Source organism: Bubalus kerabau, chromosome 20 (assembly GCF_029407905.1).
Source record: "Bubalus kerabau isolate K-KA32 ecotype Philippines breed swamp buffalo chromosome 20, PCC_UOA_SB_1v2, whole genome shotgun sequence".
Taxonomy (NCBI): Eukaryota; Metazoa; Chordata; class Mammalia; order Artiodactyla; family Bovidae; genus Bubalus; species Bubalus kerabau.
The window spans coordinates 29,280,312-29,304,736 of record NC_073643.1 but is presented as its reverse complement, the minus strand read 5'-3'; the positions used below and the strand labels follow the sequence as shown (position 1 = coordinate 29,304,736).

Here is a 24,425-nt window from a genome sequence, read left to right as displayed (position 1 = left end):
TTGTAGTAAATGTCAGAACGCTTTCTTTGTTTGCAGGCAGCATTTTCTACAGCACAAACCATCTCATGCAGCCTCATATTTTATGGAAAACTTACCTTGTGTAAGTTTGAGTATTTGCCTTCAATTTTAAGGGTAGAGAAAGAGTGAGTTAGTGGATGGAGTATTTCAGAGGTGGATCATGGGACCTTATGGTCTTTCCAAAATTCCCAATTCCCTTGCTTTTTTGGCACAAATATTACACTACATTAAATTATATATTTTGGTATAAAATGGCTTCCAAAAGCAATTAAACCTCATCTATACTCAATCAAGGAAAGAAAGACAGTTCCAATGCTGCTTGGAAAATCTAGGTGGATTGAACTGCCAAGAGACAATACATATTATTTTCTAAAGGTTGGTTCAAGAATAACATGTATTAGTTATGGTTACATTCCACACTGGCTATAGAATGAATAATCATCCTATCATCATAGTCTACTTCATCTTATTAAGTTGGCCAAAATGCGTTCTCTGCATTTGCTTTTTTAGTGGGATTATAGAATTTATATTAATTCACTTCAGTTCAGTTGCTCAGTCATGTACATCTCTTTGTGATCCCATGGACTGCAGCATGCCAGACTTCCCTGTCCATCACCAACACCCGGGGCTTACCCAAACTCATGTCCATTGAGTCAATGATGCCATCCAACCATCTCATCCTCTGTCGTTCCCTTCTCCTCTTGCCTTCAATCTTTCCCACCATCAAGGTCTTTTCAAATGAGTCAGTTCTTTGCATCAGGTGGCCAAAGTATTTGAGTTTCAACTTCAGCATCAGTCCTTCCAATGAATATTCAGGACTGATTTCCTTTAGGATGGACTGGTTGGATCTCTGTGCTGTCCAAGGGACTCTCAAGAGTCTTCTCCAACACCACAGTTCAAAAGCATCAATTCTTCGGTGCTCAGTTTTCTTTATGTCCAGCTCTCACATCTTTACATGACTACTGGAAAAACTATAAAAAATATAATTAGTTATATTAACTATATAACTAAAATATCCTTTTAAAACATCAGCAAGTAATATATCTGATAAAGAACTTGTGTGTACATATATAAAGAATACTTATAGCTCATTAATGATTTAAAAAACAGCTTAAAAGTAAAACTTCATCTCTATGACATTCTATTACCAAACTCATAACTCTAGTCTAATTATGGGAAAAATCATGAGACAAACACAGATTGGGAAAGAGTCTACAGGATAACTGGCCAACACTCTAAAACTTTCAAGGTCATGAAAACCAATGAAAGTCTTTGAAACTGTCAAAGACCAGAAGAGAAACATGACAACTAATGCAGTGTAGTATTCTAGGCTGAATACTGAATAGAAAGGGGAAATGAATGGGGAAACTGATGAAATGCATATAAAATCCATACTTCAGTTAATAGTAATTTATCAATGTCAGTTTCTTATTTGTATCAAATATACCATGTTAACATAAAGTATTAAGAGGTATACAAGAACTCTCTGTTCTACCTTAGAATCTTCTTTGTCAATATAAATTATTCCAAAATGAAAAGCTTATTTTTAAACAATGGGTAAAATATTTGAATAAACACTTTACCAGAGAAAATATACTAGTGATTTAAGGCAAGGAAAGACGTCCAACATCACTTAGTCATTGAGTTCAGTTCAGTCACTCAGTCGTGTCTGAATCTTTGCAACCCCATGAATCACAGCACGCCAGGCCTCCCTGTCCATCACCAACTCCCGGAGTTCACTCAGACTCATGTCCATCGAGTCAGTGATGCCATGCAGCCATATCATCCTCTGTCATCCCCTTTTCCTCCTGCCCCCAATCCCTCCCAGCATCAGAGTCTTTTCCAATGAGTCAACTCTTCGCATGAGGTGGCCAAAGTACTGGAATTTCAGCTTCATCATCATTCCCTCCAAAGAAATCCCAGGGCTGATCTCCTTCAGAATGGACTGGCTGGATCTCCTTGTAGTCCAAGGGACTCTCAAGAGTCTTCTCCAACACCACAGTTCAAAAGCATCGATTCTTCGGTGCTCAGCCTTCTTCACAGTCCAACTCTCACATCCATACATGACCACTGGAAAAACCATAGCCTTGACTAGACGGACCTTAGTTGGCAAAGTAATGTCTCTGCTTTTCAATATGCTAGCTAGGTTGGTCATAAATGCAAATGAAAACCACAAGCAGATATCGCTACAAACATAAATCAAAGAGGTAAAAAAATAGTGGGACTTCCCTGGTAGTCCAGTGGCTAAGACAGTTTCAATGCAGGGGTACTGGGTTTGATCCCTGGTCAGAAAACTAGATCCTGCATGCTACAACTAAACGTTTGCATGCTGCAACTAAAGATTCCACATGCTGCAATGAGGCTTGATGAAAAACCAAGACATGATACAGCCAAACATAAATTTAAAAATAAATATTAAAAAATAAAAATAAAAAGTAGTGATAACACCTAGTGCTCTTAAGGATGCAGAGAAATTGGATCACTCCTACATTGCTGGTACAATTGTAACACAGTAAAACCCCTGCAGAAAACTGTTGAGTGGTTTCTAATAATATTAAGTACAAAGTTACAATATGACTTAGCAACTCCACTCCTAATTATCCATCCAAGAGAAATAAAAAATATGTTCATGGCAGCATTATTCATAACAGCCAAAAAAAAAAAGGAAAGAACCCAAATGACCGTCAACTGGTGAACGGATACACAAAATATGGGTTGCAATGGCACCCCACTCCAGTACTCTTGCCTGGAACATCCCATGGACAGAGGATCCTGGTAGGCTGCAGTCCATGGGGTCTCGAAGAGTCGGATATGACTGAGCGACTTCACTTTCACTTTTCACTTTCATGCATTGGAGAAGGAAATGGCAACCCACTCCAGTGTTCATGCCTGGAGAATCCCAGGGATGGGGGAGCCTGGTGGGCTGCCGTCTCTGGGGTCGCACAGAGTCGGACACGACTGAAGCGACTTAGCAGCAGCAGCATACAATGGGATGTTATTCAGCCACACAACTGAAAGAGGTGCTGATTCATACTACAATATGGAGATATGTGTATATACACACATACATACACACACACACACACAGACACACATACACACACATACCTTAAAAACATTATGCTGAGTAACAGACAGACCTAAGGATGGACCACACAGTGTGTGATTCCGTTTACATGAACTGCCCCAACAGGGAAATATACATTGACAGAAAGTAAGTCATTGGTTCCCAGGAGTTAGGGGTGGGAACTGGGAGTAACTGCAAATATACACAAGACTCATTTTGGGGGTGAGAGTAATGCTCTAAAAATGACTGCAGAGATGATGGTAGAAAATTAGTAAATTTATTTTAAAATATTTAATTATCTTCTTAAGTAGATTTTGCTTTATATAACTTAATATATCAATAAAACTGAAAAACATGCTTTCTGTATAAAATTGAAATTATGAAGGAAAGTATAAAGAGAAAGTACTTATTACTAATTATTCCATCACATAAAAATATAATTTGGTACATATCCTTTCAGTTTTGCTGTTACCTACTGATTTTAATTTTAAAATCAGGGCAAGTCAAATTTATTTTTTCAGTTGATGTGTATTAATTTAAAAAGCTAACTAATTAGGGTTGATATCTTAGGAATTTTACTGGCAGAACATGATCACCCCTTTCTATCACCTGGTTTAGTCCTCAGTGATGTAATTGCTGGGTAGCACTGACTGCTGGTCCAACCAGCCTGGAAAATCTCATTGCATCTTTGGTCTCAAAGTACACACAAGCCACAGCTGCACCTCTAATCCAATTAGAAACTCAAAAGCTCTGTGTCCAAAAGAACAACCCAGGAAATCAGGAAGGTTGCACACTCGACTTTGGGTTTTCAGCCCAGAATGCAGAGGGAACTTTTCTTGTCATAGGAACACATGAGGATGTCAGATCCTGTCTGTGACCTTTGGTGGCCATGCTGTGCAGGGAGCTGCCTGCAGTTCTAAGTAGGCTCAAAATGAAACATGTAAGGTTATTAGGGAGGGTTTTTTTTTTTTTTTATTCCTTTGTTTCATTTTCCTTTTTTATTATGGTCATTTTTGGTTTTCCAAGTAGAAAGGGAAAGTTCAGACATTTCTGAGATGACTAACAACATCCCCCAGCCCAGACTCATCCAGAAAATTTTTTAGCTGATCCTAAATGAGATTTTTAGCACATGCCAGAGATGCAATTCATCTTAACCTGTGTCTAGACGATACAGGCAAAGACAAGTTCGCAGAACAAAAGGCACTGTAGGCCAGATACACACAAACACAAGTATGGCTTCAATTATTTCTTTCAAATCACCTGCTGTCCTACACACACTTTCTTCTCAGACAAGCAAAGGGTACAGACAAATCTTGTCTGTCGTAATGGATAAAGTGACTGAAAGTGGAATATCTCAACAAGTCTATATATTTTTGTTCTTTGCCAACTAATAAGCACTCATAAGATTTCTCATGCTGTCTGAGTCTTGATTTTTTTTTTCCCTCTGATTGCTGTGAAACAATGGGGAGGCATCTTTCTAAGCACTTCATTCTAAACACCCTAATTAGAAGATATAAAGCACCATTAGAAACATGCCCATAAGCACTAGAGGGCAATGCTGGACAAATATTACTGAGATTCAAGGAAACACTAGTGAGTAGGGACTAGCACCTCAATCGTTTTCAAATGAACTGTGCTTCAGATGCAACTTTGAATATTCTACCTCCCTGAGTAGGATGCAGCCTTCAGCTCTTTCCTTCCAACCTGATTACAGGAATGGACAAAGAGGGTGAGGTTTTCTTGGTAGCAATCAACTCTGCTTCCTGTCTTTATCAGGGCTTTTTGCCCAGATTGAGGCTGGGCCAGCTAAAGAGCAGGTTGGCAGAGTGAGGAGATAATGGCCAACATGAAAGCCAAGAAAGTTTCTGGAACCAGAAATCAGAATCAAAGCCTGGCATCTGCAGTAGAAATAAAAAGGCTGTGTACTCAACTGGCTCTCATGATCTCAAAGGATGCAACAGGGCTCAAGGAGTTACGTGAGGGTGAGAATTATTCATACATATTCATAAAAACTAATTGAATTAAAATCTAGATAACAACTCACAAAACTGTAAGATGATATTTTGTGAGGGTGTCGTGGTGGTGGTTGTAGTAACAATACAGGATTCAACTCTGTTTATTTTTCGTTTCTCTCTCTAATGCAGTCTCCTTGGGCTGTGGAATCATGGTGCTGCTGAATCACTTCAGTTGCTGTCATGTCTGACTCTTTCCGATCCCATGGACTGAAGCTGCCAGGCTTCCCTGTCCATCACCAACTCCCAGAATTTACTCAAACTCATTTCCATCGTGTTGGTGATGCTATCCAACCATCTCATCCTTTCTTTCTTTTTTTTTTTTTATTGTTCTCAAATACTTAATATTCTTACATGACAAACACACTGCAATGAACATTTTTTTATATCATCTTCCAAAACAGGACTCTAATTTCAGAAATACAGAACTCCTTGAACACAGGAGTTAGAGGTGCTGATCCCCACACAGTTAAAAATCTGACTATAACTTTATAGTCAGTCCTTTTCATCCAGTTCTGCATCTGCAGATTCAATGAACCACAGATGGTGTGGTACTTAGCATGCATTTTTTTAATCTGCATAAAAGTAGACATGCAGTTTGAGCCCATGTTGTTCAAATGTCAACTGTAAAACTACTAAATACTTCTGCAACCCAAATTATGTGTCATCTCTTGGATTCTTGTTGCCTTCTCCTCCTGCCATCAATCTTTCCCAGCAACAGGGTCTTTTCAAATGAGTCAGTTCTTTGCATTTGATGGCCAAAGTATTGGAGTTTCAGCCTCAGCATCAGTCCTTCCAGTGAATATTCAGGACTGATTTCCTTTAGGATGGACTGGTTGGATCTCCTTGCAGTCCAAAGGACTCTCAAGAGTCTTTTCCAACACCACAGTTCAAAAGCAGCAATTCTTCGGTGCTCAGCTTTCTCTATAGTCCAACTCTCACATCCACACATGACTACTGGAGAAACCATAACTTTGACTAGATGGACTTTGTCGGCAAAGTATTGTCTCTGCTTTTCAATATGCTGTCTAGGTTGGTCATAGCTTTTCTTCCAGGAGCAAGTGTCTTTTAATTTCACGGCTGTGGTCACCATCTGCAGTGATTTTGGAGCCCCCAAAAATAAAGTCTGACACTGTTTCCACTGTTTCCCCATCTATTTGACATGAAATGATGGGACCAGATGCCATGATCTTAGCTTTCTGAATGTTGAGTTTTAAGCCAATTTTTTCACTCTTCTGATTCACTTTCATCAAGAGGCCTTTTCGTTCTTTGCTTTCTGCCATAAGGGTGGTGTCACATGCACATCTCATGTTATTGATATTTCTCACAGCAATCTTGATTCCAGCACGTGTTTCATCCAGCCCAGCATTTTGTATGATATATTCTGCAAATAAGTTAAATAAGTAGGGTGACAATATACAGCCTTGATGTACTCCTTTCTCTATTTGGAACCAGTCTGTTGTTTCATGCCCAGTTCTAACTGTTGCTTCTTGACCTGCATATAGATTTCCCATGAGGTTGGTGGGTGGTCTGATAGTTCCATCTCTTGAAGGATTTTCCAGGTTTCTGTGATCCACACAGTCAAAGGCTTTGGCATAGTCAATAAAGCAAAGGTAGAGGTTTTTCAGGAACTCTCTTGCTTTTTCGATGATCCAGTGGATGTTGGCAATTTGATCTCTGGTTCCTTTGCCTTTTCTAAATCCAGCTTGAACATCTGAAAGTTCATGGTTCATGTACTATTGAAGCCTCACTTGGAGAATTTTGAGCATTACTTTGCTAGTGTGTGAGATGAGTGCAATTGTGCAGTAGTGTGAACATTTTTTGGCATTGCCTTTCTTTGGGATTGGAATGAAAACTGACCTTTTCCAGTCCTGTGGCTACTGCTGAGTTTTCCAAATTTGCTGGCATATTGAGTATAGCATTTTCATAGCATCATCTTTTAGGATTTGAAATAGTTCAACTGGAATTCTATCACCTCCATTAGCTTTGTTTGTAGTGATGCTTCCTAAGGCCCATTTGACTTCGTGTTCCAGGATGTCTGGCTCTAGGTGAGTGATCACACCATTGTGATTATCTGGGTCATGAAGGTCTTTTCTGTATAGTTCTTCTGTGTATTCTTGTTAGCTCTTCTTAATATCTTCTGCTTCTGTTAGGTCACTACCATTTCTGTCCTTTATTGAGCCCATCTTTGCATGAAATGTTCCCTTGGTATTTCTAATTTTCTTGAAGAGATCTCGTCTTTCCCATTCTATTGTTTTACTCTATTTCTTTGCATTGATCGCTGAGGAAGGCTTTCTTATCTCTCCTTGCTATTCTTTGGAATGCTGCAATCAAATGGGTATATCTTTCCTTTCCTTCTTTGCCTTTCACTTCTCTTCTTTTCTCAACTATTTGTAAGGCCTCTTCAGTCGACCATTTTGCCTTTTTGCATTTCTTATTCTTGAGGATGTTCTTGATCACTGCCTCCTGTACAATGTCACAAACCTCTGTCCATAGTTCTTCATGCACTCTGTATAATAGATCTTGTTCCTTGAATCATGGAATCATGGTGCTGCTGAATACTTAAATAAAGTCCCCTAGTACATATTCAGCAGCATCGAGGAACTTGCTAGAAGTTAATATTAATACTCAGACATGACCGCAGACCTCCCAAGGCAGGATATCTGGCAGTGAGGCACAGAAATCTGCATTTTAACAGCATACATATGAAAGTTTGACAACCACTAGAGTGAGGGCTGAACAGGTTGTATTTAGGAAATAACTATTACATGGTATCATATGCATTACAATTGTGCAGTATGTTATCAACTATCTTTTTTACACTTGTTTTTATCATATATACACAAAAAAATCTTTACATGCTAAAACTATTTTCCAGAATACACAAATTATTTTTATGCACCTGAAGATGTATTTTATTCATAGCATTGATTTAAATATTGATGGCTGGATTCTAAAACTAGCACAAGAATGTTTACTATATTTCTAATAATAGTATTGATGGTAAAGCATACAAGCTTAAGTTTACAAAAAAGGCTTCAAATAGAAGATACAGTAGATTCTGGAAACTTTCTTAAGGGCATACAATTAGCACCGAGTAGGGAGTCAAGATCTGAATCCAGAACTTGGAACACAAAACCAGTGTTCTTCTCATGACATCAAAGCTCCTTATACTGTAAATGAAGTACTCTAAATATTCACCAACAACACAAGGGATATTGTCACCAGAATATGATTTAGACAAAATGGTACTTTCTTAAAATATTCTGGTGTTTGATGAAAATCAGTTTTAATTAGAAAGGAATGAAGTAGACAGAGTTTTCTGGAAGTGGAGGGAAACTTTGGACCATTTTTCGAGAATTAAAGAGGGACTTCAAGTGTGTAAAAGAGATTATGTGGGTGAATCTCACTGAGTTTTAAACTGGAAAATGGAAACCCTGGGGGCATGCGTTAAGTGCCCATTGCCACTGCAGGGGAAGGAAGGCAAGAGGGGCATGTGTTTGAGCTGGGGGTTGGGGGGGCTACGTGCTATGAAAGCTGAAGGTCTTGGCACATCTTAGATTGAGCAAGACAAGGGAAATTGTGACTGGTTATGACCAATCCATCAACATTTATTGGGTACCACCAAGTCCTAGGACTAGGACAAGGGCGAGAGGGGTGAGGCTACTGCCTCCACTGCAAGATCAAAGGGGCTAAACAACTAGTCAGTAGTGGGTTAAAATGCAGCATTTTAAACTTCACAGTAAACTCACAGAGCAGACTTGTGGTTGCCAAGTATGCAGAGAAGGACTGAGAGAACTTGGGACTGGCAGCTGCAAGCTGGTCCTATTATATATGGGATGGATAATCAACAAGGTCCAGCTATGTAACACAGGGAACTGTATTTAATATCTGGTGAGAAACCATAAAGGAAAAGAATATATATATATATGTGTGTGTGTGTGTGTGTGTGTGTATACTGAATCACTTTGCTGTACATCTGAAACTAACACAACATTGTAAAACAACCATACTTCAATAAAAATTACAATAAATGTAAGAAATCCATGAGGAAGAAAATAGCAAAATTTTAAATAAAGATGGGCTCCATTTTAGTTTTTCATTTGTTTCAGGCTCCGCTATACCACTATGACTGATCCTGTCTTTATTTATAATTTTGACATGTTACTTGGGGTGTTTTTTGCATTAATTTTGATTTTGGAAAATATAGCAGGAAAATAATATTTACCTTGATCGTTAGCTACCTTGATTATTATCTAGTTAAAAACTCAACCGTACACAATGCACCCTAGTGTTATGCTGAAAGCTTTACATCAAGTACCTGAAGGCATCCTCACAACCCATTAAGCACACAAGTTGTTAGGTATGCATATTCCAGGCCTATTTGATGCAAGAAACAATTGTGTATTTGAAAATAAACACAAGCACATAAACATACATGCATATATGCAAATATCCCAAATATTTGAGAGATCGCATATATCCATTAAATCCCACATGCCGGTTTCTCTTTGTAAAAGCCACAGAACACAAGACACAATTCCATGTGCTTGAATCACTTGTTTTCCTTTTTTGTATTGCTTTCCTAATTTTGTATGTGAAACATGCTTGGATTGTTTTAGTCCTATAAACTGTAGGAATCACCGGACCACCACTGAAAGAAATGTTTCTCAAAATCTATACATCAGAATGTGAGTGGAAGATTTATTCTGGCTGCTTCCTGAGATAGACTGATCAAAACAGTGAAGGAACAGGTTGGGGGTGGAACTAGGTAACAGGAAAAAGAGAAAGGAGATGAGGCAGAAGCACCAAAAAGAAACACAGTTCCCCCCACCCAATGTAGTTCTTGACTTCTTTTGTCTCAGAATCACCTGAAGCTTGTGAACTCCTCCCGAGTTTTAGAGTCAGCTTGTCTGAGTTGGATCTCCAGCAGCACAGAGGATGCTACGTGCAACTAAGTTGAGAACCACTATCCTAGGGGACACAGGAGGCCAGCCTGGACTGGGTCAGTGTAAATGGAACTCTCCAAGGTCCTGCTCAAACAATGGTAGATACTCAATGCTGGGCATCTCCTACAGTTTCACTGGGCTGTGAATGGGTTGGTAAACAGTGAAATCTGTACTATTCTGGGGAACAGAGGAAATTTTTAAGGGAGGTGTGTGATTGCAGAAGGGGAAGGGAAAGATGAGAAAACCGAGGATGAGATTTTCAATACCTTTACGGTGTACAGGGTAATGCATCAGTCCTTCTATCCATGTGCCCATGTGATCTTCAGTAAAATATTTATTTCTCATGATGGCCTCTGGCAAAGGCTGTCTGTGGGAGCTGATGTCAAATTGTTGAGGACTTTTACAGAATGGAGTTAGAAGAATAGGAACTCCCCACAGGAGATTATGCTTCAGGTGCAAAGTTTAATAAGGACGGGGGTCCTGGCAAATGCAGGTCAGCAGATCCCAGCTTCTGAACACAGAGGGTGCCCTGTGCTGCTGCCGTCCTCTGAATGAACTGGAATTTCACATGAATGGTGACTGGAAAGCATCTCATTTTTCTGAAATCATAGTCTGAGTGGAATCTGTACTCTGGGTTTTTCGGTATTGGGCTGATACTACTTATTGCATCCCTTTTTACAACCTCTTGTTGAAGAGATTTTTCACCAGTGAAAGTGGTGGTGTGTCAGTGTGTTATATTTTTCAAGTTGAGCTAAGTGGTATGAGTTATCACAACCTTTAAGAGGTACATACAGTCCCCGTGAGGGTTACACACATCTACCCCTGATCATTTTCTCTCATAAGTGGAGTTAAAAGCAAAGTGTTATAAAAGAATTTCATGAAATGCCAGCATCATGAAAGTGTTAAGCGTAAGAGCAGCAATTTCTATTTGAAGATGATGTAGCCCAGACATTTGGAGGTAGAGCTGAACTCCTCATAGCTGTACCAACTTCACTTCTGGCCTTGGATAAGAGATCTAGACTTCTGTGCTCAATTAACACCCTCTTCCCAGTTTTTCATATTAAATAAAAAGAGAGATATGGTGGCATTAAAAAAAATGGCCACAGCAATATCTCTGCTTGACATGCTGCTTTCCAGAACCTTCTTACTTTATTTTTCTATCCTTGACCTGGACACCTTGTGACTATGTAGACAAGGCTGGCAGAGCTGATGCTCTGAGACTTCCTAGACTGGTCACTTCCCGTCCTTGGCTGATACATGGGATGGTCCATTGCCCTCAAGACACTGTGATAAAGAGACCATATCATGAAAAGAGACCCCAGAGAGAGGTGCCTTAGGAGCCCTGGTTATTCCAGAGTCTTCCAAGCTCAGACATATAGTACATGAATATATAAGTGAGGAGAAGGCAAAGGCACCCCACTCCAGTACTTTGCCTGGAAAATCCCATGGATGGAGGAGCCTGGTAGGCTGCAGTCCATGGGGTCGCTAAGAGTTGGACATGACTGAGCGACTTCACTTTCACTTTTCACTTTCATGCATTGGAGAAGGAAATAGCAACCCACTCCAGTGTTCTTGCTTGGAGAATCCCAGGGACAGGGGAGCCTGGTGGCTGCCGTCTATGGGGTCACACAGAGTCGGACACGACTGAAGTGACTTAGCAGCATACTAAGTGAACTAAGCAGCAGTGAACTTTGTATGATTCCAGCCCCCATCTATGAGCTGCCCCAGATGACATAAAATGGAGCAAAGAGGACCCATGCCACTAAATGCTCCATGAATTGCAGATTCATGTGCAAAATAAACACTGTCGTCATTTTAAGACATCGAGTTTTAGGATGGTTTGTTACACAGCATTAGATAACCAGACCAGAGACAGAATGTCTATTAGTAGCAGTAAATACCATCAATGAAAGGAATATTTATGATCATCTAACATAAGGGCTTCCCTGGTGGCTCAGACGGTAAAGCGTCTGTCAGCAATGCAGGAGACCCGGGTTTGATCCCTGGTTTGGGAAGATCCCCTGAAGAAGGAAATGGCAGCCCACTCCAGTATTCTTGCTTGGAGAATCCCAGGGACAGGGGAGCCTGGTAGGCTACCGTCCATGGGGTCACAAAGAATGGGACACGACTGAGTGACTTTACTTTCATACTTTCAACATAAGAATAGCAGCCTTTGCCAGCCACTTTCTCCACTCTTTATGTATTTTACTTTTCTTTGTAGTAAATACCACCACCTACTATTATATATTTACTTGATTGCTTATTTATTTCTTTTTCTCTACACTAACAGAGTAAGTTCTACTAGGTCAGAAAGAGACTATAGTTGTTCACTTTTGAGAATCTTGATGCACTAAGTCATAGCACTGTGACTGGAATGAGCAAAGACACTTTATAAGAGGCCTGTTACTATCAGAACAGTTAGGAAATAAATTTTAAATCTATATTTCATACTGCTTATGAGATCGGGTCTAACACTTGACTTGAATAAAAAATATTCTTCAACAAACTTCCTTTTATTTTAGCAGAATTGGCTGAACTAAGTTTTTGTTAAGTATTTTCCTACCACTTCAACACCATGAGAAGAGACAAATCCAACATTTGAAAGGTGTTTGTCTCCCTTTACTGAAAGAAACTTGATGATTCATGAAATGTAGGTATGCCCAAACTTCTCATGAACCTAACGAGTGATATCTTCATAAAATAGTTAAAGAAATGAAAATTAAGGTCAGATTTACAAAATTAAGGATTCTGGCTTCTCAGGTGGCATAGTGGCAAAAAGTCTGCCTGCCAATGCAAGAGATACAAGAGATGCAGATTCAATCCCTGGGTCAGGAAGAATCCCTGGAGAAGGAAATGGCAATCCACTCCAGTGTTCTTCCCTGGGAAATCCCATGGACAGAGAAGCCTGGTGGGCTACAGTTCGTGGGGTGACAAAGAGTCGGACACAACTAAGCATGCACACACACACACACACACACACACATCATGTAAGGAAGGGTTCTATGACGTGACAGAATATTAATTACAATAAATGGTTCAGGGCATTATTTAAGTCTCAGATTCATGGACACAAATCACCATATCATTGTGGAATGACTTGAAAGAGTATTGAAATAACATATGATCTTATTCACTGTGACCACAAAGCCAATTCTGTTCAATTTTTCTTTTGATTCTAATTTTAAACTCAATTTTAAACTCCACATCATCAAATGTTTGCTGAAAAGAATCTGCTAAGCAAGGCTATCAAACAGGAATGGAAAGGTTACTTTGTGTGATCCAAATGAGTTGCTCTAAGCGCCACCCAAACAGAGTTAATGAAAGGATCAGAGCTTGATATAGATGGTCAGATTTTATAAACCAATGGCTCAAAAAAGATGCAAAGTTTGGGCACATTTTTATAGGAACAGTTCAGATATTTGAACAGTCTATGCAAGTCTTCCTGGGTATTTATGCATTAATGAAAACTTTTCCTTCCTTAATTTTTGTCTAGCATTACTAAATAAAACAGTTACAGAAACTGAGTTAAAGAACACTGAACATCTCTAACACCATACATGTAAACCTTGAGGAAACTAGAATCTTCCAATAGACACCATATTCCCATAGCAGAAAACAAATGGAATCAACTTCATTTTCTGACCATAAAAATAAGACTCACTGTGCTTTCCAGGAGTAGATTTGAGTGACACAAAATATCCATTTCCTTAAATGCTCATACAGCAAACCCAGTTATTTCGTGTGGGACATGAACAACAACACAATAAATGACCAAAAAAAGCTTCAATGTGCAGTTAATACAAAAATAGCTGTTTTTACATCCATTGTTTTCTTAAGGGAAATATAACCATTGAATCGACTGAAATATAATCACTGAAGTGAAGAGGAACTAAAGGGCCTCCCGATGAAAGAGAAAGAGGAGAGTGAAAAAGATGGCTTAAAACTCAACATTCAAAAATGAAGATCATGGCATCTGGTCCTATCACTTCATGGCAAATAGATGGGGAAACAATGGAAACAGTGACAGACTTAATTTTCTTGGGCTCCAAAATCACTGCAGATGGTGACTGCAGCCATGAAATTAAAAGATGCTTGCTCCTGGAAGAAAAGCTGTGACCAACCTAGACAGCATATTAAAAAGCAGAGACATTACTGACAAAATTTCTTCTAGTCAAAGCTATGGTTTTTCCAGTAGCCATGTATGGATATGAGAGTTGGACCATAAAGAAAGCTGAGCTCCGAAGAATTGATGCTTTTGAACTGTGGTGTTGGAGAAGACTCTTGAGAGTCCCTTGGACTGCAAGGAGATCCAACCAGTCCATCCTAAAGGACATCAGTCCTGGGTGTTCATTGGAAGGACTGATGCTGAAGCTGAAACTCCAATACTCTGGCCACCTAATGCGAAGGGCTTACTCATTGGGAAAAAAAAACAACCGATGCTGGGAAAGATTGAAGGTGGGAGGAGAAGGGGACGACAGAGGATGAGATGGTTGGATGGCATCACCGACTCGATGGACATGAGTTTGAGCAAGCTCTGGGAGTTGGTGATGGACAGGGAGGCCTGGCCTGCTGCAGTCCACAGAGTCACAAAGAGTCGGACACGACTGAGCAACAGAACTGAACTGAATCTTTGAATCAGTAATTAACAATCTTAAATTCTCATGACACATGTTGTCATATTTGCTTCCAGAAATGTAACGTGCATTTGCATTCCATTAACAGTGTGTTAGAGTGTTAATCTGAGAGCGCTTTCATCAGTATTGAGCATTATATTTTTAAAATCTTGGTCTACTTCCTAATTGAATAATTTCCATTTTTTTGCAAAACAGTAAGGTTCAGAATTTTTAACTTCCTGACTCATAATTACTTTTTTATTGTGGTAAAATATATAGAACATAAAATGTAACATTTAACTCATTTTAAGTGTACAGGTCAGTGACACTAAATATATTCACAGTGTAGGAGAGAAGGAAAAACATTGCACTAGCCAAAAAGTTTTGTTTGGGTTTTTCCAGAAGATGTTACAGAAAAATCCAAGTGAACTTATCGGTCAATGAAATAATTTCCCTCTACCCTTCTGAGTTCTTGGCTGATACTTCTGTAATACAAAACAGATTAATAAGACAAAACATACAGAATTTGTTAACATGTATACCTCATACATATATGTATAATATTATATATATATATATAATATATAACATATTATATACACACACACACAGGAGACACACAGGTAACTTTCTTAAATGGCTTAGAATGCAGCCTTAAACACTATCCTAATAGAAAAAGGGGGGGCCAGATTGGGGGATATATAAACCTTTTAGAGGAGCACAAATGATTTCCAGGAAAGATGAATGGGTGCTTAAAAGAGCAAGCAGGAGACATGATAGCTCGTGACAAAACTCATCTGAGTGTAATGCCAACCTCTAGTCTCCTTTCCTGTTATAAAAGTCAAAGTTTCCTGGTTGATGAAACTGCCAGGGAGGGGATTAACACTTAAATCCTTTTGAAGGATCTGTCTTTAGATAGATAAGGGAAATTCAAAGAAAGCGTCTCCTTGCATTTGCTGTTTATTAAGTGCCTAGAGCTCAACAAAAATCAATATGGTAAAGTGGCCTTTTTTAGGGTGACATACTCTGCTACCCCCCAGCAATGCTGGGCAACCATCACCACTACCCAACTTTTCCACCACCTTCGACAGGAACTCTGTACCTGTTAAATAATAACTCTCTATTCCTCCCTCCTCACAGATCCTAGTTATCCCACTTCTATTCTCTGTCTCCAATGATCTGCTTACTCTAGGTACCTCATATTACTGGAGCTATATAACATTTGTCCTTTGAGGACCAATATATTTCACTAGCATAATGTTTTTAAGGTTCAGCCATGTAGCATGTATCAGAATTTCATTCATTTTTAAGGCTGAATACTACTCCATTGTGTGTATCAGTTTATATAACACATTTTGTTTACCCCTAAGCTAAAGCACATGGGAGAAAGTTTAATCACATATCATGTAAGGAGAAACATTGCTTCTGAGAAAATAAGAAGGGGAAAACAAGCAAAACAGTCTTTGGGGACAGAAAAGGCTTATACCAAAGTGTGGTTGAAGGACAAGGACAATGTCCTGGTTAAAAGATATCCAGTAGGCATTTTAAGAATGTGGATATCAAATGTTTATTTTTAACATGACTAGTTGTAATAAAACTCCTCTTCTAACTGTAAAATCAACACATTACACTCAGAAGTGTACAGTCAGAGTGATGCTATTCATTTATTTGTCAGCATCAATTGAGAATGAACTGATCTTTATGACTGGTTCGGAAGGACTCAGAATTGATCAAATAAAGTCAAGTTCTCAGGAATCCACTGAAATACAGCAGAGGGCTTTAGACTGTCTTTGGGCAGGCATGAGGGCCAAGGCAGTGACATCAAAGTTCAAGGGCTTAGATGTGCATTCTGTGAGATACCTGGTCTAGGTATACTTCACTGCATTTTGCACTTGGGGAATTTTGAAAAATTATCCCACCAACCAAACCAACTACCACCCAGTGATGCTGGGCAGTGGCAGCAAACCTCAGCTTCCAATTAGCTACTTAATCAGAAGGGTCAACAACTGACACACTTAAGGTGATTCAGTACCCAGAAAACAAATCTATTTTTCATTTTTCAGTTCAATATCTCACAAATTATATGAGTTATTCAAGACTTTATCATGAAATAGCCCAATGGTTAGATGGTTTTGCCCAACGGTAGGCTAAAGTAAGTGTTCTGAGCATGCTTAAGGGAGGCTGGGATGAGTGATAATGTTTGGAAAGAAGGGATATTAAATGTATTTTTTGTTTAAGGTATTTTCAACTTTAGATATTTTCATCTTATGATGGGCTCATCTAGCTGTAACCCCACGTAAGTCAAGGAAGATCAGTATTTTAAAAGAACTTCCACCTTAACTATTAGAAAACTTTCTCCTGGTTGGTGTTGACAATCTTTCCATTGGCACACAATGCTTTCTATTCAATTTCTCTTTGTGCATTTTAATCCCCACCCCCACCCTGAACACACACACACACACACACACACACACACACTCACTTCATCATTCGTTAACTTTTTGGCTGCTTCTTGCCAAAGTTAGACATCTTTCTCATGACATCCCTCTTTTGAACAGGTAAGAAAATCTGTGAAGACATCGATTTGGACATCATTAAAAGGCAGTGTTGGCCTCAATGACTGATATGTTTGCTATAGTATGTGAATCCTTATCAGCAATCAGCTTGATGAAGGAAAAAGTCACCAGGACAAATAAATGAAAGACCTAACGATGCCATGAGGAAATGGGTTTTCAAGCTCGACGCCCAGCATGTTTATTACGGGGCCATGTCCCACATTATGCTCATCAGTTGCTCCTCTGGAATCACTGATGTGGGCTGATGTCAGTTCTGCCCTCTCAAGCATATCTCTGAATTACGAGAAAGATAAACGGATCAGATAGAGTAATCAAACTCTCTGTCGAGTGTAATTACTTGAACTCATTTTACAGGCATCCTTGTTCATATGACCTTGTTTAATTCCCAGAACACAACTTGATGTTCACCCTTTCGTGACACACACATTGAAGCATTCTGGCACAGCGACCAGGGACTCCAGCACTCTGCAAGACACTGCCTCCTTACTTTCTGCACTGACTTCCGATACCACATGGACAAACTGGAGGCAAGTTTGGGAAGGCTCAGATCTAGACGGTGTACACAAAAATCAAAAAGTGAAATTAATGAACAACTGTCAAGGGGATGGCTTAATTCTTCTTTCCCTTGTTCAACCCACAAATTAGCTATTCTAAAAAATACCAACATATTCACTGCCCTTGAATATACTTTCCATGAAAGACTGACATTGAAATGAATACAACAAAATATGCATGGATAAATGCTATGGCTGAAAGGCTACATGAAATGCTTCCAAGGCTGGGAGTTGAAGCTGAGTCAAAGGGAAAAATTCTTAACTTTACACACTCATTTTGGTATCTCTTTCTACATGTCCTTCTTATTTACCTTTTTTCTTTTGTGGTTCTTTCTATGTACTATAGACATGACTATGAATATGAAGTTGAACCAGAAAAACAAGGTTTTTCCATTCATGGAGTTTATGATCCAAAGATTACAGTACTTTGTCTTAGAAGCACTTTGTTGCTAAGCAACAAAATAGCAACCCTTCATAATATTGATAGGTGATATTTCTTAGGCAATTGGTATGGGGCCTGGCACTCTGAACTGTGGTGCTGGAGAAGACTCTTGAGAGCCCCTTGGACAGCAAGGAGATCCAACCAATCCATCCTAAAGGAGATCAGTCCTGGGTGTTCATTGGAAGGACTGATGTTGAAGCTGAAACTCCAATACTTTGGCCACCTGATGCGAAGAGCTGACTCATTTGAAAAGATCCTGATGCTGGGAGGGATTGAGGGCAGGAGGAGAGGGGGAAGGCAGAGGATGAGATGGTTAGATGGAATCACCAACTCAATGGACATGAGTTTGGGTAAACTCCGGGAGTTGGTGATGGACAGGGAGGCCTGGCATGCTGCGGTTCATGGGATCGCAAACAGTTGGACACTACTGAGCGACTGAACTGAACTGTTCCAAGTGTCATTAAACATATTTAATTCTCACAGCAATGTTGATGTGAATATTCTTATTATTCTCCTTTTTATACGTGAAAACACTAAAGAGCAAGGACATTAAATAACGTCTGTGGTCACATAAGTAGTAAATGGGAGAGTCGCTCTGAGATTTGTGATGTCTTATACCAGATAGCATTCTGTACTCTCTTCTGAATGTTGGGTGCTAGTGTACCCCTTGAACCTAATTTTTCTCCAAGTACTGTTCTGATGGAACGAGAGGAAGGTCAAATGAAGCCAGCAAACAATCAATATACGGAGAACAGAATGGCCAGGAAGATTAGAAGTGCTCAGTAGACAAAGCAATGAAAACAATGGAAGAGGGAGACTGTGAAGAAGTTTTAAGTAGGAGAGATTTGAATTTAGATTAAAAAATCTAAAGATACGCTGTTGGATCTATAAGCAACTAAGGAAGAACAGACACACTCTAAACTTTTCTCAATAAATCGGGAATATCATTATGAACAGCAACCAATTATCAAGGATAATCTCAGTAGTAACCTAAGGGTTGGAAGTCTTTCATTTCCTAAATTAACTGAGTCAAGATCTCAAAACTATTCTAAGCACTTTCTCTCACTTTTTTTATGAGGCTCCCTGTTATGTTTGTGTGCCTTGAAGGAAAACTTTCTCTAGCACTTACAAACATCTAAATTTTGGTAAATTGGTAACCACATTTTTAGAATTCTATCTAAAATTCAGTGACTGGATGGGATTAGAGGCTTTTCTCTAATGAGACCATTCTACTCTGGCCATCACCGATATCTGTATGGCCACAGGGTGCAATTGACATAGATCAAGATGAACGACCATCATTGGAGGAAACAATGAACCAACCATTCAGAAAAATAAATGATTTATTTTTACCTATGAATGTGTTTTAAAATAGAAAGTAGGTGCTTTTTAAAATATGGGCCATTATCTTCCATTTCTGGGTGGTAAATTTGTTTTTTTTTTATTAGCCAACTTTGATGCAAAGTCCAAAGGTTTGTGGAGAGTGGAAAATATGAGACAAAAATGTTCAAAGACCAATTTGTGATGTCTGCAATAGCTTTTAGAAGGGGAAGTGATTATGTGTGTGTGTGTGTGTGTGTGTATGTGTGTGTGTGTGTGTATGTGTATATAATTTGCTAAGCCTATTCTGGATCATCATCTTAAAAGAAATGGCCAACCAAATGATGCTGCTTTACAGACCTGGGAATTAGTACATGTTGTGTCCAGTGTCTGTGTTGTGGTTATGAAGGCAGAAGAAAATAATCATTTCTCAACATGTTTCAGCACTCTCTGACATAAATCACAGCAGGATCCTCTATGACCCATCCCCCCAGAGTAATGGAAATAAAAGCAAAAATAAACAAATGGGACCTAATTAAACTTAAAGCTTTTGCACAATGAAGGAAAGTATAAGCAAGGTGAAAAGGCAGCCTTCAGAATGGGAGAAAATAATAGCAAATGAAGCAACTGACAAAGAATTAATCTCAAAAATATACAAGCAGCTCATGCAGCTCAATACCTGAAAAATAAACGACCCAATCAAAAAATGGGCCAAAGAACTAAACATACATTTCTCCAAAGAAGACATACAGATGGCTAACAAACACATGAAAAGATGCTTAACATCACTCGTTATCAGAGAAGTGAAAATCAAAACTACAATGAGTTACCATCTCATGTTGGTCAGAATGGCTGCTATCAAAAAGTCTACAAGCAATAAATGCTGGAGAGGGTGCGGAGAAAAGGGAACCCTCTTACACTGTTGGTGGGAATGCAAACTAGTACAGCCACTATGGAGTACAGTGTGGAGATTCCTTAAAAAACTGGAAATAGAACTGCTATATGACCCAGCAATAACACTTCTGGGCATACACACTGAGGAAACCAGAATTGAAAGAGACACGTGTACCCCAATGTTCATCACATCACTGTTTATAATAGCCAGGGCATGGAAGCAACCTAGATGTCCATCGGCAGAGGAATGGATAAGAAAGCTGTGGTACATATACACAATGGAATATTACTCAGTTTTTAAAAAGAACACATTTGAATCAGTTCTAATGAGGTGGATAAAACTGAAGCCTTTTATACAGAGAGAAGTAAGTCAGAAAGAAAAACACCAATACAGTAATATTAACACATATATATGGGATTTGGAAAGATGGTAACAATGACCCTATATGCAAGACAGCAAAAGAGACACAGACATAAAGAACAGACTTCTGGACTCTGTGTGAGAAGGCGAGGGTGAAATGACTTGAGAGAATAGCACTGAAACATGTATGTTACCATATGTGAAACAGATGACCAGTCCAAGTTCAATGCATGAAACAGGGCACCCAAAGCCCAGAGGGATGGGATGGGGAGGGAAGGGGGAGGGGGGTTCAGGAGGGGGACAGATGTATACCCGTGGCTGATTCATGTCAATGTATGGCAAAAACCACTACAATACTGTAAAGTACTTAGCCTCCAATTAAAATAAATAAATTAAAAAAAAAGAAGATGTTTCAGGAGTTAGAAAATTTCAAAATGACTTCTTTGTGCCCTTTCTTATCTCTGAGTCTGAGTAAGCATGTGGTTTCTTGGTCCCTTATGCAGTCCCCACAGAAGTGAAAGTAGTCTCTGTTTGCAAGTGGCAGCCTCATTAATAACTAGTATCTGTGAGTATTATAATTATTTTGTTCCTAGATTTTCAATATGAAATGCACATAGAAAGTTATTTCAGCTCCCTAAGGAGCTATGGACAACACAATTAAAGCATTAAAATAACTAAAATTTTCATAAGAAAGCCCGTATAACAAGTCCTTTAAAAAAACAAATAGCAATACCGAAGCAATGAGGATCTCTGAATTCTATTTTGAGCTATTGGAGCATTAATACAGAGAAATAAAGACCCACTTGATAGTGTGATTTGAAATGTTTCCATTTTATATCACTTTAGCCACTGAAAATTCATTTTCTTGAAAACTTTTGGCTTAAAATATGCTGACTTAATGCTGAGGTGAAGAGTGACTGTGGGTGTAATTGGGACATTTCTCCACATCTTTGGCATTTTGTCCATTTATATATCATCACCATGGCTACTGTGATACCATTTAAAAGAATTCCGATGTAAATCTGACAGCACCTCATTAGGTTTTCTTAGAATCATGTAATTAGGTAAGAAAAGACCGCTGATTGAGAAGGTTAAAGCTGCCTGAGACTGGATCACATTTCCAGATTAACAATCACAACATTCATCTCAAAAGTGCTCTCTAATTTAGTGGATGCTCCTTTCATCTGGGAAACAGGAGATAGTGTTAAAACTTTAAGGTTTAACAGGAAAAAAGAACAACCAGGAGGGATCATTTCCTGTCTCGGAGGTGTGGCCAGACATAGGGTTGCTTTTCTCCTTCCTTTTCAAAGGACTCACACATGCTTTGATGCTGGTTTCAGAAAAGCTTAGCACCCTGTGAAGGTTAAGTCCCTGGATCTCAATATTGTAATTTACCATCTTTATTTTGCTTAACAAATTGAATAAAATTAAGGACGGTAAAAGTGCCATTAAATCAAGGTTCTCTCAGGATGAAAAGCCGCCTACTGACAGATATGGCACACATCTGATTCATTTCCTTAATAATCTTTAAATCTGAGGTGTATTCCTGGGTCCAGAGGTGAAGTTGAAGTTAAGCATAATTTTTAAATAAACACACTCTGTATTCTGTAGAAGGGAGTGGCATGAAAGCTATTTAAACCTCCACTACAGCTGCCTTGTTTGCAAAAAGGCATCATAAATGCTCAGTTTGACATTCTTTGGGGTTTCAACTGAAGGGAGAATGTTTACACACTTGAAATCTTCTATAATGAGGAAGAATTTACACTAATTGGCAAATCTAATAGGAGAGCTGATTAGCTCTTACAAATAGCTCAACTCCATTATTTGACACGACTGCACAACAGTGGCCTTAAGAGAGCTCTCTTCAATTTTATAACAGAGTAGAGAAAAAAAATGCAGACAAAATCAATTTGCTATTGTTTTCAAAAAGTGTTGCTGTCCACCATGGAATTGACTTATAAAATTTGTACTTAGCATCAAATGATCCAATCTGAGAGAGGAATCTATGTAGACGCACCTACCATACCAAGTCAAGCGAGTGGAGTCAGTGATCTAGAAGCAAACTGCAGAGCGGAGCACTTGCAGAATACTTGTTATCATGTGATGCTGGTATAAAATTGATGTTACATTAGAACAGATTTCTCAGTGATAATATGATTGTATGCCCTCTGCTTTTCCTCAAAATGATGCGTTCCCAACTCTTTACCAATCCAACGGTTAACAACTTGATCTCTTTACCACTGCACCTGATTTTCAATCAGTGATGATCAATTGAGATGGGGATTATTTGAATTTCTTAAGACACATTTCATTGCCATAACATAGGGTTGTCACAGCAGAGGGTTATGCTTCTGGCATCTAGTGGGTTGCTTTCAAATTGCGGTGCTGGAGAAGACTCTTGAAAGTCCTCTTGGACTGCAAAGAGGTCAAACAAGTCAATCCTAAAGGAAACCAACCCTGAATATTCATTGATGGGAGTGTTGCTGAAGCTGAAGCTCCAATATTTTGGCCACCTGATGCCAAAGCCAACTCATTGGAAAAAAAAACCCTAAAACTGGGAAAGATTGAAGGCAAAAGGAAAAGGGGGCAACAGAGGATGAGATGGTTAGAGAGTATCACCAACTCAGTGGACACAAGTTTGAGCAAACTCTGGAAGATAGCCGAGGATAGAGGGGCCTGGCATACTGCAGTCCATGGAGTCGCAAAGAATCAGACATGACTGAACAACTGAACAGGAACAACAACATCTAGTGGGTGGAGGCGGGGATGCTGATAAACATCCTACAATGCTCCACATGGACCAAACATAAACAGTGCAAAATGTCAATGATGCTAAGGTTGGAAAAAACCCTTTACATAGATGCACTGATTTTTTTTCTTACTTAGTAAACAAGTAAATATTTCTTTAAAAATCATTCATTGCCTAGCCTTCCAAGTTTGTTCATTCCATCTTTTTATGAAAGAGAAGATTCTGATGGAGCTTCAACATGTAAAGAACCTTAAATCCTTCAAAGTCATTATCTCCAGAAACAGAGGAGCTGACATTTTTTTTCTGAAATCACAGGACAGAATCCCTTCCCTTTGCTCTTTAAAACACATGCCCAAAGAAGGTGGCCTTCTGGTCTAAAATCCTGGGAGGAATCAGCAATCTTCCAGGCAAAGATGCTCCTTAGAAAAAGCAATTTGTGGCATGGTCAGCTTTACTGTTATCTCAAAAGAGGGCATGAGCAAAGGCCAGTTCTGGGCTAAAAGCCAGATGAGGTGAAAATCTTTTATAGTGACCAACGATGGACCGTTGGGTAAGCTCCAAAATGCCACTAGTGATGAGAGGAACAGCAAAACAAGTCAGAAAAAGTCCTTGTGTTTTGACCAAGTGAAAACATTGCTGAAAAGGCACATCTGAGCTGCCTGCACACCACTCCATTTTTAAGACAGACAGGACTCTGACTTAAAAACAGTGAGGGAAACTGATGGTATATGTTTCATGACAAAGATTAAGTCAGATCAGACTTATTCTTTACATAGCAACTTCTGTACTGGAGATTATGTCCGTTGCCACATAATACAAATATGCAGGTATTAAATTATTCAAACAGCAAAGCAGAAACTTTTCTAAAAA

At 39.1% G+C, this 24,425-nt stretch overlaps 1 long non-coding RNA gene across 5 annotated transcripts in view; it reads right to left on the bottom strand.

Annotated features, from left to right (window-relative positions):
- LOC129635112 (uncharacterized) overlaps positions 1-24,425 on the bottom strand; it is a 334,700-nt gene that overhangs the window by 132,331 nt on the left and 177,944 nt on the right. For all 5 annotated transcript variants that reach the window (XR_008706106.1, XR_008706105.1, XR_008706108.1 and 2 more), the window contains exon 3: positions 652-989. This is a non-coding gene — a long non-coding RNA (uncharacterized LOC129635112). The remainder of the gene's footprint in view (positions 1-651; positions 990-24,425) is intronic.